The 12,873-nt window shown below is 37.2% G+C and overlaps 1 protein-coding gene across 6 annotated transcripts in view; it reads left to right on the top strand.

Annotated features, from left to right (window-relative positions):
* Positions 1-3,073: 3,073 nt before the first annotated feature.
* The window catches only part of SP2 (Sp2 transcription factor), a 64,277-nt gene continuing 54,477 nt past the window's right edge, over positions 3,074-12,873 (top strand). Inside the window, exons 1-2 of one of the 6 annotated variants that reach the window (XM_053697519.1) lie at positions 3,138-3,250; positions 9,135-9,184. The gene's annotated coding sequence lies outside the window, so the exon portion shown is untranslated. Of the gene's footprint in view, positions 3,251-9,134; positions 9,185-12,873 lie in introns of all 6 variants that reach the window. The other 5 variants (XM_053697495.1, XM_053697535.1, XM_053697502.1 and 2 more) reach the window with 5 other exon arrangements.

Here is a 12,873-nt window from a genome sequence, read left to right as displayed (position 1 = left end):
CACTTATAAGACTGTGCCTGTTCCTTAAAGGGACACTCAGGTTAAATAACATTTTCATGATTCAGATACAGCATGTAATTTTAAACAACTTTCCAATTTACTTCCATTAAAAAAAATGTGCACAGTCTTTTTATATTTACACTTTTTGAGTCACCAGCTCCTACTGAGCATGTGCAAGAGCTCGCAGACTATACGTATATGCATTTGTGATTGGCTGATTGCCATCACATGGTACAAGGGGAGTGGAAATATACATAACTTTGAAATTTGTTATAAAAAAAATCTACTACTTATTTGAAGTTCAGACCAAGTGCTATTGCATTGTCTTGTTATCTTGCATTTGTTGATTATGCAAATCCATTGTGTTGACTGGTCCTTTAAAAACTGTGCATGATGTCAGATGTTCCTTTAAAACTGTGTGCCTTGGGTATTTGTCTGCCTGTTCCAATAAAACGGTTTGTGTATGGTGTAAGCTACCCTTTAAAGGCTGTGCACATTGTGTGAGTCTGTCTTTTTAAGACTGTTTGCATTGTGTGTGCCTGTCCCTTTATGACTTTGAGAGTGTGAAAGGTTGTATGTGTGTATATATTGTGATCTGTCCTGTAAAGACTGTGTGTGGTGTAAGTTGTTCCTTTAAGGCATTGTAGAGTGTGTGTATGTGCCTGTCCCTTTAAGACAGCATCCCTTTAAGGCCATGTGTATTTTATGTGCCTGTTGCTTTAAGATTTTGAGGGTGCGCAAGATTTTGTGTATGTGCATACTGTGATCTGTCCCTTTAAGGCTGTGCATGGTGTCAACTGTTCCCTTAAAGGGACGCTAAACCCAATTTTTTTTTTCTTTCATGATTCAGATAGAGCGTGCAATTTTAAGCAACTTTCTAATTTACTTCTATTATCAATGTTTCGTCATTCTCTTGCTATCTTTATTTGAAAAAGACATCTAAGGTAAGGAGCCGGACAGTTTTTGATTCAGACCCATGGTCAGCACTTTTTTTTATTGGTTCTGTCCAATCAGCAAGGACAACCCAGGTTGTTCACCAAAAATGGGCCGGCATTAAACTTACATTCTTGCTTTTCAAATAAGGATACCAAGAGAATGAAGAAAATTTGATAATAGGAGTAAATTAGAAAGTTGCTTAAAATTGCATGCTCTATCTGAAATTCTGAATCATGAAAGAAAAAAATTGGGTTCAGTGTCCCTTTAAGGCTGCGTGCCTTGGATGTTTATGCGCCTCTACAATTAAGATTGTGTGTGATGTAAGTTGCCCTTTAAAGGCTGTATACATTTTGTGAGTGTGCGCGCCTGTACGTTTAAGACTGAGCATCCCTTTATAAATGTGTGCATTGTGTGTGGGCCCGTCCTTTTATGATTTTGAGAGTGTGCAAAAGTGTGTGAGTAAATATACTGTGCTCTGTCCCGTTAAGACTGTGCACGTGTGGTGCAATTTGTCCCTCTAAGACTGTGCGAGTGTGCAGTGAGTTGTACATGGATTTTGTATGTGTCTGCCTGTCCCTTTAAGACAGATCATCCGTTTAAAGCTGTATGTATTGTGTGTACCTGTCCCTCTCCCTAGGAAGCTCAGTGTAGCGGCTAGGGAGCTGGATTGGGGGTGTTCTTCAAACCCCTCTATCTCAGCTCCCATAGCAGCTACAAAGCTCCAAAACCACTGCTCTTTCAAATGGTGGTGGTCTTGGAGTAGTAAAAGAAAAAACTAGTATGTCTAGAGACCCCTAATAAAGTTAATTGAAAAAAAAAAAGTCCCTTTTAAAAATGTTTTATTAATTTTGTCTGTAGGTGATCACTGTAGTAACAGTGATCATTGTGCAAAAAAACCCAAATTGCTTTTATTTCTGTACTGCACAATGGGGCCTCTCTAATCTATATTATAACCACCAAAAGCCGGTATGGGCCCCTATTTCACATGTGGCTACCCTTGATGACAATTTAGTCAGGTGATCACAGTAACAGCAGTGGTCACTGGGCTATTTTCAATATTATTTATTAAAAACTATACAAAAATTAAACATTTTTTTTTTTTAAATGCTGCCGCTATCTCACATGCCATTAAATATAATAATTGTATATTGCGAATCTGCTTGGCCTGCTAAAAAAAAAAAAAAAAAAAAAAATTAGTGTGGGTAACTAGCTGAAATTCGATTTACAAAAAGGTTTAAATGTAGGTAGCTAAAATAAAGCTCAAAATGGTTGAGCAATTGGGTGTAAAAAATAAAAGGCTTAATAGCGAAACGATTAAATAACTTTCCAATTTATTTCTGCCAATTTTGCTTAATTCTTTTGGTATCTTTGTTGATGAGCAGCAGTGCCCTACTCAGAGCCAGCTGAACACATTGGTAATCCAATAACAAGTGGCAGCTAGCTCCCACCTCCTGGGCCTACCTAGGTATACCTTTGAACAAAGGATATAAAGAGAACTAAGCAAATTAGATAACAGAAGTACATTTGAATGTTTTTAAAACGGTATGTTCTCTCTGAATCATGAAGGTAAAATGTGGGTTTTATTTCTGTGTAAACTGTTACACATATAAAACCTGCAGAATTGTATACAAATATGTGGGCTGATGGCTTTATACAAAGTATCCATGTAGGTAAACAGAGTTGATGCGTATACAGGCTAGGGAAAGTCATCGGGACAGCAGGGATGTTACACCCCAAAATATAGCTCCCCTTTTTGTTCATGGAGACGGACAGTGAAGTATTGATAGTAGCACTCATCTGCCACTCATACCGATTTCTGAAGTAAAATAAAGACGAATATCCAAGAATATTTAGAACGCTAAATTCTACCAATCGTAGGCCTGTAGTTCACCCACAACAACATCTAACATGTCACTCATTCACCGGTGTCCTAAACTAATCCCATTCCCCATCCTGATCCTGTTCTTACCCTACGATTTCCTGTCACGCCCATACATGAAAATCTACCGATACATTTTTGACGCCACTTCCTTTATGCATAAACAGCTTCGGGCACACCTCGATTATGTAGTCCTATAAAAACGACTTCAATTGGTTGTTATTTACGTCCATCATCGTGAATCGCATTATTGTTATATATGATTGGTCAGATTAAGTGTCCGTCTTCAGTTGTGGCTTTTGCTATTGGCCAGTGTTAGCGTCATTCTTAAGAGGAAGTTGGGTCATTGGCTGGTTGGCATCCGTGTACCCGTGGGCGGGATTCGTTGCGTTGTTGTCCGGGATCGGTAAGAGTTGATGTCGTCATAATCTGGGGGTGAGTATGGGAGCTTCCGGTTTATTGGATGGGGGTTCGCTGTGTTTTGATTCTGAGGACTGGGTGGGGTTCTGAAAGGGAGCTTCTGTGGTCAGGGCGGGACTTACTAAGCCTGGTACTTTGGTGCTAAGAGCTGGCACTCCACAATCTATAGTCAGGCATTCTTGGCAAAATAATAATATTATTGAGAGTTATGTTAGAGACCTAATGTTAGCATGAGGCTTACATTGGAATTTAATATACGTAGCTTACTCTCAAATGAAAATAAGTAGTATCCAATGCTGGGACATGAATTGATATTTTAAGCAAATTTAAAAATGAGCACAGGAAATTACTGTAAAATGTCTAGTATCTGAAAGCATTGTTTCAATATTCTAAATAATTGCTTGGTTACATGAGGTTATTTTGGAAATCATGCAGCTAAATACAGCAGTTCAAATAATGTGTCCTCAGGCAAAATAATTTCCATGCCCATAATATCATTGGTCTTGGGCAGGCCACCAAAAATAATTATCAGTTATTTGTAGAGCGCTAACAGGTTCTGCAGCGGCAACGCTAAAGACATGGGTACAATATGCAAGTGACAGGTAATAACACAAACACACTCTCATACAACACAAACACACTCTCATACAACACACACACACACACGTCGCAACCCAGTAAACATTGTGTTGCGACCCAGTAATGGGTCCCAACCCGTGGATTGAAGAACCCTTATCTACAAAGCAGTTTATGCTCGTAGGCTTACATGCTAAGGGGGTAACTAAAGGAGGAGAGGAACTAAGATTGGAAAATGTTAGTGTATGTAATATGCATCCCTAAACAGTAGAGTCTTTAAGGAGCGCTTGAAAGTTTAAAAAATAGGGGAGAGTCGTGTAGAGCAAGGCAGAGAGTTCCACAAAACGGGGGCCAGTCTGGAGAAGTCTTGTAGATGGGAATGTGAAGAGGTAACAAGAGAGGATGAGAGGAGGTCACGATCAGAGCGAAGGGAACGGGAGGGTGAGTATCTGGAGACTAGGTTAGAGATATAGGGTGGAGCAGTGTTATTGAGAGCTTTAAAAGTTAGTCAGGATTTTGTTTTATTCTGAAAGTTAGAGAAAGCCAGTGAAGGGACTGGCAGAGAGGAGCAGCAGATGAGGAGCGACGTGTAAGGAAGATCAGCCTGGCAGAGGTTTTTATTATGGATTATAACTAAGGGAGATAGACGGCAGCTAGGGAGGCCGGAGAGGATGGAGTTGCAATAGTCAAGACGGGAAATGATGAGAGAGTGGATTAAAGTCTTAGTTGTGTCTTGTGTAAGGAAGTGGCAAATTTTTTTTTCTTTCGTGATTCAGATAGAGCATGACATTTTAAGCAACTTTCTAATTTACTCCTATATTCAAATTTTCTTCATTCTCTTGGTATCTTTATTTGAAATGCAAGAATGTAAGTTTCGATGCCGGCCCATTTTTGGTGAACAACCTGGGTTGTCTTTGCTGATTGGTGGATAAATTCATCCACCAATAAAATAGTGCTGTCCAGAGTACTGAACCAAAAAAAAAAGCTTAGATGCCTTTTTCAAATAAAGATAGCAAGAGAACGAAGAAAAATTGATAATAGGAGTAAATTAGAAAGTTGCTTAAAATTGCATGCTCTGTCTGAATCACAAAAGAAAAAAATTGGGTTCAGTGTCCCTTTAAAGGGACAGTTTACTCAAAAATGTTCTCCCCTTTAATTTGTTCCTAATGATCCACTTTACCTGCTGGAGTGTATTAAATTGTTTACAAGTATATCCTTTACCCTTATATTGGCATTTTAAATAGTTGATTTAGCATGTGGTATCCCCACCTATTCTGAAAGTTTGTGGCCGCACGTACCAGCTATAGATAAGCTTTGTAAACACAGCCAGCAGAAGAAATTACACTCCCAGTGTGATAAAGCTGAGATAAGGTAATACAATGTTGATTTTCCATTGTTCTCTCAAAGTATTGGTGATTGTTTTAAGGACAGATATAAGATAAAGAAGCAGGTATATGTGCACAATGTAATACAGTAATGAGATCTGATTATACCTACAAGCTCAACCTATTTTATTAGGCTGTGGCTTCAAAACACAAAATCAGATCTTTAAAATACAATTGTAAAAATACAATTGTAAAAATACAATTGTAAATACAATTGTAAACACATTAAGGGAATAACTATTTTACAGTATACTGTCCCTTTAAGGTAGTAAGAGGACATCCAGGATGAAATATTAGAAAGACAGTTGGTGACATGAATTAGTAAGGAAGGGGATAGGTCTGGGGCAGACATGTAGATTTGGGTATCATCAGCATACAAATTGTATTGAAACCCATGGGAATGTATTAAGGAACCCAAGGATGATGTATAAATTGAGAAGAGAAGTGGACCAAGGACAGGGCCTTGTGGTACCCCAAAAGAAAGTGGCAAAGGGTCAGATGATATGAAAATTTCTTTAATGATTTTAATAGAACATACATTTTTTTTAACAACTTTACAATTTAATTCTATTATCAATTTTGTTTCATTTTCTAGCTATCCTTTGCTGAATGAACATCAGTGCACTACTGGCAGCTAGCTGAACACACCTAGTTAGCCAATCATAAGAGACAAATGTGTGCAGCCCCCAATCAGCAACTAGCTCCCACTAGTGTAGGATATGAAGCACATTTGAAAATAGAAGTGAATGTAAAAGTTTCTTAAAATTACATAATCTGAATCATTTTGACTTTCCTATCCCTTTAATAATTCTGATTTTGTTGAATTTATCTGAAAATTAGAAAATTGAATATACGTCTCCAGTTCAAACGCCAATCTGGTGGGGCATTCTAGTGGGTAGATTAACGTCAAAACGACATCATCTGCATACAGTGCCAGCTTGTAGTGTATATGTCCAATGGTCAGTCCCATTATACTTGGGTTCTTTCTAATATTGGTAATCAACACCTCCATAACTAACAGAAATGAAAGGGGGAAACTTTGGCAGGTATCGTGGATAGAAAAGGAGTTGAAGAGAGAATCAATGAGCCAAATTTGTTCCAATGGATGAATATATAAATTAAACATTTTCTCAATCAACTCATCCCCAAATCCGAAAAACTCCAAAGTGGTTTGCAGGAAAGCTCAGTTAAAGAGACAGTCTTGTCAAAATTAAACTTTTATGATTCAGATAGGGCATGCAATTTTAAACTTTCCATTTTACTTTTATCATCAACTTGTCTTTGTTCTCTTGGTATTATTTATTGAAAGCTAAACCAAGGTAGGCTCATATGCTAATTTCTAAGCCCTTGAAGGCCACCTCTTATCTTACTGCATTTTGCTGTTTTTTTATTACAACTAAACAGTGCTAGATCGTGTGCCATATAGATGACATTGTGCTTAGTCCTGTGGAGTTACCTAGGAGTCAGCACTGACTGGCTAAAATGCATGTCTGTCAAAAGAACTGAAATAAGGGGACAGTCTGCTGAGGCTTAGATACAAGGTAATCACAGAGATAAAGTGTATTATAACAATGCTGGTTATGCAAAACTGGGGAATGGGTAATAAAGGGATTTACTTTTTAAACAATACAAAAATTGGAATAGACTTTTTTTTTTTTTTAACCTACTTTATTTGAAAAAGCAAAAATGGTTTACAGTATGATTGGGAGACTCAGCTCCTTCATGAATTGACAAAGTCAGTAAAAAATGTTCAAAATATTGATAATGTAACATAAAATAAATAAAGGTACCCCTTTCTATTTATTCACAAATAATATGAAATATATATGAGGGTAAGAAGAAAAATTGAAGAAAAAGAGCAGTTAAAAGAAAAGTAGAAGAGGAGAGAAAGTAAAGGAGTTTGCTCGATTGTGTAGTTCAACTCGAGACACATCCATCCACTGGGATCAAAACCGCATCAAAATATTATAGTAATGGATTTGCTAGGTTATGGGTTGTATGTTTAATATAAAATTCCCAAGTGGCCAGCATCTCCGCGTACACATCCATCTTATTGTTTTTAATATAGTAATATTCCTCTAGTTCCAGAAATTCTGAAATTCTATGTCACCACATGTCGAGAGTTGGAGCCACTTTGCTTTTCCAATTCTTTACTATTTAGAACTTAACACTATTCGACAGTATGTTGAATAAATGTCTATGGGGGTTATATCTTACTTTGGGAGTCTTACACAGTAGCCAAATCAAAGGATCTAAAGGAAATTGAATTTCTAGGATTGATTCTATTTCTGCTATAATCAGTCTCCAGAAGGTTTAGATAGAATTGCACCACCACAACATATGTGCCAGACCGCTGCCTTTATGGTCACATCTCCAACAATGGGAATAGACTGTTTCTTTAAGCTTATTGAAGGCTTTTTCGGCATCCATTGCAAAATTATGTGTGGGATTTTGTGTTTCTGCGCATTCTCTATCAGACTCAAGACTTTAATTGTATTATCACGAGCCTCCCTATGGGGTGAGTAAAACACACTTGATTGGTGTGTACAAATTGATGAAGCACTTTGCTAATACCACACACCAGAATCTTAGCATAGATCTTGACGTCTACGTTCAGGAGGGAAATCGTCGGAAGTTAAAAGGAACATTAGGGATCTTACCTGGCTTTGGAAACACTGAGATGTGTGCCTCAAACATACCCGGGTGCTTTCCCACCTTTGTAAAAATAGAATGGGGGTATGGGGCCAAAATTGGAGCATATCTCTCATAATACTGAACTGAGAACCCATTTGGTCCAGGGCTTATTCCAACTTCAAGATCATTGATTGCTGCCTTTATTTCAGTGGGAAATATTGGAATTTCTAGATCTTTTGCCTGGTCTGTTGTCAATTTGGGGAGGAAAGTCCTCATAATATAAGAGCGGGAACTTGTGTGCAGGTACACTATATTATCAACCTTCCCAATTTTGTATAGACTAGAGCACTGGTTTTCAAACCTGTTTTCAGGCCAGATTTTCAGGATATCTGTACTGAAGCACAGGTGAAATAAGTTGATTAGCAAACATGGTTAGTAACCTGCTCTCACCCAAGGTAATCCAGAAAATCTGGCCTGTTAGGGTTGAGGATAGGTTTAAAAACCAGTGGACAAGAGTAATATTCTTTGAACTGGGCGAGTTATCAGGAGTCATATTAACTTTATTTGTGGGTGCAGCAATTTGCCAGCTTGATTACTTTGGTAATAAAAATATTGTTTAACATTCAGCGTGGTTAAATTATACTTGTGCATTAGCAAGTCGTGGAGGGCCTTTCTCACCTTGAAAATTCACAACATTTTGATCTTGTGGGTTTAGTTTGTGTTCAAATTCTAATTTAGGTATGTTATCTGTTCTAGGTAATGTTGTCTTGCTTTTTTTTTTTACCTGTACCCTAAATTTAATAACCTCCCCCCCTCCATAAAGCATCTGAGTCTCCCATATTATAAAGGGGTCACTATCTGTTAGAGAATTAAAGGCAAATAATAATTGGAGTGACTATTTTCTCTGCTAGTTTTGGGATGTTAAGTATGGAATCATTCAGCTTCCATATGAAAGGATGCAAGGGGGAGTTGGGCAATTTGAATTTAAGTAATACCGCAAAGTTTTCTGACCGTGTGTGTGTGATAAAGACAAGCACACTATGCCAGTCCAGGTTTAAAATATGCAATTCTACTGTAAGTACAGTTTGGAGAGGAAACAAAAGCGTAATCACATTTATCAAGATGTACAAATCTCCAAGTATCAGGTTATGGTCCTTCAAGATTTTCCACAGGTGTCTTAGCAGTTCATTTAGAGGTTGTAGGACTAGGTTTTGAACTATGTTTGGGTGTAGCTGTATATGCAAATCACCCCCTATAAAAAGGAATCCTTTGAGTATTCTAAAATGCGTTCAAATTTTTTTCAGAAAAAGGGAAGCTGCTTGGTGTCTGCTCCACTCTAGACCTCAGCTCAAAGGTGTGTTTTTTTGTTTGTTTTTTTGTTGTTTTTTAAACAATTTTAACATAACAAACAACCAATAGACACAATAATTCTTAAAAACTAAACATTTTGCATGCTTTCTTTTTCATTCACAGTGGTTTATGCTTGATTTTCATTTATAAGGTAACCACTGTGAATGAACATTAAGAACAAGAAAACTGCAAAATGTACAAGGCTGAAGTTGGCTTCTTATTCGGCCAGCTTGTTATGCGCTGAATTTGGCTTCTTATTCAGCAACTGATAGCATTTTGCAAAATAAAGCTTTATAAACAAAATATCTAGCATTATTTTTATTTTAAATAAAATATTACACTTTCCAAAAACCTTAACAAACTTACATAAAAAAATCATCTTATATTGCTATAAACAGATAACAAACATGGCAAAATGTTGGTTATGTTTTGAATAAGTAACTGTTTTTTTAAAAATGTTAAAATCCTTTTGGCCATTGATTTCTGTGTAGATACATACACGACATGAAGCCCTTTATAGTATAGACATGTTTTCAGCCTGGCCCAACGGCTTTTTATAGCAAACAATCTGGTGCCAACCTGGCCACTTCATATATTTTACCTTTTCTGAATAAGTAATTGGTAGTTAAAAAGGGTTACAATCCTTTGGGCCACTAATTTCTGTGTGGATATATACAGGACGGGAGCCCCTTCATAGGATAGATATGTTTGCAGCTTGGCCCAACGCTTTTTATGGCAAACAAATTGGTGCCAAACTTGCCATCTCATATATTTTACCTTTTTTTTTAAATAAGTAACTGGTATTTAAAAAGGGTTAAAATCCTGTGGGCCGCTCATTTCTGTGTGGATATAAACAGAACGTGAGCCCCTACATAGGACAGACATGTTCTCAGCCTGGCCCAATGCTTTTTATGACAAACTGGTGCCAACCTTGTCAAATCACATATTTTACCTTTTTCTAAATAAGTAACTGGCTCACCCTATATAACCACACATAAATCAGTGGCACAAATGATTTTAACAGTTTTAAAATACTATTTACTTATTTAAAAAAGGTAAAATATATAAAGTGGCAAGGTTGGCACCAGTTTATTTGCTATAAATAGCGTTGGGCCAGGCTCAGAACATGTCTCTCCTATGATGGGGCTCAAGTTCTATTTATATTTACACAGCAATGAGTGGCCCAAAGGATTTTTACCCTTTCAAAATACCAGTTCTTTATTCAGAAAAGGTTAAATATAGGAGATGGCCACGTTGGCACCAGTTTATTTGGTACAAAAAGTATTGGGCCGGGCTAAAAAAATGTTTATCCTATGAAGGGGCTCACTCCTTGTATATATCCACACAGTAATGAGTGGCCCAAAGGATTTTAACTCTTTTAAAATATCTGATTCCTTATTTAGAAAAAGGTCAAATATATGAGGTGGCAAGGTTGTCACCAGTATGTTTGCTTCAAAAAGCTTTGGGTCAGGGGGAGAACATGTATATCCTATGTAGAGGTTCACACCCTGTATATATCCACAAAGAAATGAGGGGTCCAAAGGATTTTACCCCTTTTAAAATACCAGTTAATTATTCAGTTATTTAAAATATATGAAGTGGCAAGGTTGGCACCAGTTTATTTGCCATAAATAGTGTTGGGACAGGCTGAGAACATGTGTATACTATGAATGGGCTCACGCCCTGTATATATCCACACAGAAATGAATGGCCCAAAAGATTTTTGCCCTTTTAAATACCACTTACTTATTCAGAAAAGTTAAAATATTAGATGGTAAGTTTGTAACCACTTTGTTTTGCTACAAAATGCATTTGGCCAGGCTGAGAACATGTTTATCCTATAAAGGGGCTCACTCCCTGTATCTATCCACGCAGTAATGAGCGGCCCAAAGGATTTTAACCTGTTTAAAATACCAGTTATTTATTCAGAAAAAGGTCAAATATATGAAGTGGCAAGTTTGGCACCATTTTTTTGCCATAGAAATCATTAGACCAGTCTGAAAACATGTGGACTGTATAAAGGGTCTCACGCCCTATATAACCACACAGAAATGAGTGGCCAAAGGTTTTTAACCCTTTCAAAATACTAGTTACTTATTCAGAAAAGGTAAACTATATGAAGTGGCAAGGTTGGCACCAGTTTTCTTTTGCCATAGAAACCATTGGGCCAGTCTGAAAACATGTGGATTGTATGTAGGAGCTCACGCCCTATATATCAACACAGAAATGAGTGTCCCAAAGGATTTTAACTCTTTTAAAATACCAGTTACTTATTAAGACAAGGTAAAATATATGATGGGGCAAGGTTGGCACCAGTTTGCCATAAAAATAATTGGGCCAGGCTGAGAACATGCCTATCATATGAAGGGATCATTGCCCTGTATAGATCCACACAGAAATAAGTTGCTCAAAAGATTTTAACCCTTTCAAATTACCAGTTACTTATTCAGAAATGGTAAAATATTTGAGATGGCAAGTTTGGCGCCAGTTTTTTGCTATAAAAAGCGTTGGGCCAGGCTGAAAACATGTCTATCCTATGAAGGGCTTCACGCTGTGTATGTATCCACACAGAAATTAATGGCCTAAAGGATTTTAACCCTTTAAAGGGACAGTCAACACCAGAATTTTTGTTGTTTTAAAAGATAGATAATCCCTTAATTACCAATTTCACAGTTTTGCATAACCAACACAGTTATAATTATACACGTTTTACCTCTGTAATTACCTTGTAACTAAGCCTCAACAGACTGCCCCCTTATTTCAGTTCTTTTGACAGACTTGCAGTTTAGCCAATCAGAGCTGTCTCCATGGTAAATTCACATGCATGCGCTCAATGTTATCTATATGAAACACGTGAACTAATGCCCTCTAGTGGTGAAAAATGCATTTAGATTAGAGGTGGCCTTCAAGGTCTAAGAAATTAGCATATGAACCTCCTAGGTTTAGCTTTTAACTAAGAATACCAAGAGAACAAAGTAAAATTGGTGATAAAAGTAAATTAGAAAGTTGTTTAAAATTACATGCCCTATCTGAATCATGAAAGTTTTTTTTGACTTGACTGTCCCTTTGAGTATTGATCTTTACCCACTTTGGTATATTTTATGCCACCATTTCACCGCCAAATGCAATCAAATAAAACATATTTTTTTTTACTTTTTCACAAACATTAGGTTTCTAACTGAAATTATTTATAGCTTGTGCAATTATGACAAAATGCTTCTCTGGGATCCCCTTTGTTCAGAAATAGCAGACATTTATTGCTTTGGCATTACTTTTTGGTAATTAGAAGGCCCCTAAATGCCGCTGCGCACCACACTTGTATAATGTCCAGCAGTGAAGGGGTTAATGAGGTAGCTTGTAGGGTTATTTTTTTAGTTTTAGTGTAGAGAGCAGCCTCCCACCTGACACATCTCACTCCCTGACCCCTCTCAAACAGCTCTCTTTCCTCCCCCACCTCACAATTGTCACCGCCATCTTAAGTACTGGCAGAAAGTCTGCCAGTACTAAAATAAAAGGCTTTTTTTAAAAAAAAATTATATTTATTCTGCAGTGTTGGACCCTCTACCTATATGCCGCCATCTTGGGTACTGGCAGTTTGATGAAAACATTGTTTTTATTATTATTTTATATAAAAAATCATTTTTCTGTAGTGTAGCTGCCCCCCTCAATTCCCTACCCCTCTCCCAGATCCTT

This window comes from Bombina bombina, chromosome 1 (genome assembly GCF_027579735.1).
Source record: "Bombina bombina isolate aBomBom1 chromosome 1, aBomBom1.pri, whole genome shotgun sequence".
Taxonomy (NCBI): domain Eukaryota; kingdom Metazoa; phylum Chordata; class Amphibia; order Anura; family Bombinatoridae; genus Bombina; species Bombina bombina.
The sequence above is the reverse complement of the archived record's forward strand: the minus strand, read 5'-3'. Positions and strand labels throughout refer to the sequence as shown.